Source organism: Lingula anatina, chromosome 7, assembly GCF_051362555.1.
Source record: "Lingula anatina isolate TDL-2025a chromosome 7, LinAna3.0, whole genome shotgun sequence".
Lineage (NCBI taxonomy): Eukaryota > Metazoa > Brachiopoda > Lingulata > Lingulida > Lingulidae > Lingula > Lingula anatina.
Window position 1 is genome coordinate 3,149,165 of NC_141773.1, and position 3,939 is coordinate 3,153,103.

Here is a 3,939-nt window from a genome sequence, read left to right on the forward strand (position 1 = left end):
TTTTTATAACATGACAGGAATAGCCTGTCGAACTAAAACTTACCTGCCAAGTATGGCCCCACAGTTCCTCCAACACCCTTACCTAAACGCATTGTCATGAATAACGTATAGACATTCTCTCCGTCCATGATTTCATTGTTCACAGCATAATACCCGGCATTGTATGGACCAATAAAAAAACCCGACACTAAAAAACGTGGTTAAAGATTTTTAATTGATTCTGATATAACCCCAACAACGGTATATGAAACATTACGACTGGATTTTGACTACATATTCTAAATGCATATGCGTGTCAACAATGTTTTGCTCTAATATTATCTTATAAAGAGAATTTTTTAAAAAGTTACATCATCTTTAAAAATCCATATATCGATGCATATTTAATATATAATATTAATATATATAATATATATAATATATATATATGCATATTATATATATAAGCTAATTTCGGAGGTCAAAAATCAAATGTAAAAACGTACCTACCAGCACTATATACATATACAGCAGTCAAAGATGTCGAATATGCTGCAATAATATTATTCACAGTGAGCACCGTAGCCGCCACAAGGTTCGCCACCATAATATTTCCCTTCACATGGTCTCCAACCAATGAGGCGAATGCCTGTCCAATTGCACCTACGGTCCCAAATACTGTTATAACGTTCACTGTGTCGACTTCCTTATAACCAAGGTCTAACAAATGTTTTGGCTGAAGAAAATAATCCAGTTCAAACAAAATAACTGATATGCATAAAAAATGCGACTAAAATAAAATTAAAACACAAACTGCAATGCTAATTATTTCCCGCGTCACGTACGTTACATGTACATTTCATGTGAGAAAACCCGAGTTAAAACATGACACATTATGCAGCTTTGAAAGCCTATTGAAAAAATTAAGATTATTATTAGAGTTTCGATTCATAACTTTCATTTTTTGAGACACCTATTTAGCAATAAGAGTTGGCAAATTGCTGTAATGATGGTATTTGACTTTAAATCATGACACGTCTTTGCATGCCATGGTATTGATATTAAATTGTCGGTGCATATACTTATAAGCATATGTTGTCACATTGCAAAGCTACTCGAAGATGCCAAACATACAATAGTAATTTTGTATACTTACTAATATAACCACTGGTAAGAAATAAGAAAATCCTTTACAGCACATTGCCATTGCCCAGATTCCATGAATAACGACTTTAGAACGCATAGACCATGGCGGTTTCTGAATAATCGGTGAGCTGAAAGACGGTTATTTTGTATTTTAAAATGCAATGTCAGATTTTATTATGGTATTCTTATATAACACTATCAATCAAATTTTTATATTTTCAAAATATGGAAACTGCTGTCACCTTTGAGTCCCCAGGACGTTCATTGGTGGAGAAGAAAACTGCACGTTTTGTGAAACTTTTAAAATGATGTTTATGAGACCTTGTAGAGACATTGAAGTAATTATGTTGCATTTTTGATGGATAAAATTTTATTTCTTGGACTATAACGACAAAAAAGCTATGAGTCTGATTGCAAACATCAAAATAAACCTACTTTTCATTTGGCATATTTTCTGGCTGTTTGGACGACGCTGTTGGGGGATTGCCGAATACCGCAAGAAGAAGGAAACCAATAGAACCTTGAACGGCAGCAAAAAGTCTAAATGTCCATCGCCATCCTGGGGAGTGTTCGGCGCACATTTTAGCATCGACAGCATTGAAAACTGTTAGACCTAAAGTTACAGTTAAGGACATGTGCAACAAAAAATCATCAAAATTTTAGAAAATGATAAATGAAAGATCATTTGAATTAAAATTTAGGATTCAATGAGAACAGCTAAGGGGTAAAAGCTTTTTGAAATATCCGTGTTGCCTTTAAATGCTACGCGTGAAACTCTCTTTTTTGCTAGGTACAAATGTAAAGAGAAAATGTATAAGCCCCAGCATTTTATCTTGTGGCTATGTCACCATTCTTACCAAGGAGATCCATTGTAGCCAACACACTGGTTGAGAAAACATGAAACCGATGAGTCCATGGAAACCAGAGTGCTATCACTATATACGTGCATATTATGAAAACCCCAGTGCCACTTCCCGAAAGAATACCAAAAGATATAACCACAAACTGTGGACTATTGGCAAAAGACGTCAGAAGCAGCCCCAGCACCATAAGGGATACTCCAAGAGCTGTAAATTGCCAAAGACTCAACTGTCCATATTTAAACAGTGCCATGTAGATAAGGTTACTGAGAGAGACTTTGAACGCTAGGAACACTGATAGCGGGGCTCCTGTAAAATTAAAAGAAAATGAATGTGTATCTTTGTTTAACACCCAGTCAGCGCATAGCAGGAGGATATGTAATATGCACACTAAACAGTAGCTTAGAATGTATCTCATTAAATTATTTCATTACTTTGCGTTAATTCTGATTGCTCTTCTTGAATGGATAATAGAGAACGGTAAGTTATAGCGGAAGATGGTTATTTTATACAGCTTCCTAATCCTAAATGTTCTTACATACCATGCTTTCTCTGACTCCCATGCATTTTCGCCAATACACACCATGAACAATTCTTCCATTTAAAAACAGGTTGAAATGTCACCGTTTCACGGAGCATAAATGGTATTTAACATGTGTCAATAGTAAAGAAGAAACCTTACCCAGGAGAGCAAGAGTCGACTCTGGAAACTCTTCGTCCTGTTGAAGACACAACATTGTTGTCCCCCACGACTGCTCAACTCCCATTAGAGTCATAAATAGAAGAAGAGCAATTCCCAGCACTATCCAACCTCTGTAGATATATGCACTTGGACAAACCATCGCCAAGCGTCTTAACAATAACGATAACCCTGTGCGTGTGCTCTCAGTTTTTGATCAAATTCAATAGAGGTGATACGTCCTTGACATGGACATGAGTCCATCAAGACACTGGCATCGAATTATTCATTCACTTGTATCTACGACTGATCTCTTGAGTATCGAAGGGTTTCTGTCAGCAATAAATACTCATTGCTTTTTTTTTTTAAATCCTTATCTATACCCAGTATCTGAACCACTTGCACCGTCATCTTTCAACAAACGTTTTTATCTAAATAAATGTGTTTAAAATACCCCTCAAAACCAGTTACGGTATGAGGTCAAAAGATCGCGGCCATAAAGGTTCGTGGTCACTCTTTTCATATGATGGCGATAAATGTGTACCTCAATATCAATAAGTAGGCCATTAAGAAGAATTATTTGATACATAAAAAGTTCATTTAGACCGAAACCTGTGTCATGCAGAGGTAGAAAATAGGAATGCTAACAGGCGGCATGGTTAATGTTCATGTACGTCATTTTAAAAGTTGGGCAGCCAGTAAATTTGATAGGATCGGGAAGACTGAGTCAGCGAGAGCTCAGCTTGATTCTGTACTTGACATCTAAAATGGTCGCACGCTCTTCCGTTATATAAAATAACTCACGTTCTCCCGACGCAATTGCATTATCTTTGTTTAATATGCATATACAGTCATATATTCTTTTTGAAATATGAAAACTGGATGTATTGGAATATTTTCGTTTCCAACTGAATAACTGAAGATCAACCTGGAAAGGGAATAATAAACATGCACTTCATGCATATTAAAATTCATTACTTACTTGAGTAGGGATTTCCATAGAAAATCAAGGTCTAATCCAGTTACTGTCAATTTGCGTATTCTAAACGCAAAGTGCCATATATCACCTAAAGCTATAACAGGTAATTGTTTTCAATGAACGTTGATGGTGGGCATTCATTTAATACTCTGTAATGAGGCAATGTTCTGCATTTTTTCGTGTAAAATGTATTCATTTTTTTTTACTTTTGAGAGAAACAAAGCAATACCTCTGTTAACACATATCAAAATAAACATACTTTTCATTTGGATTTTCATCCTGTTGTTCCGTCGACG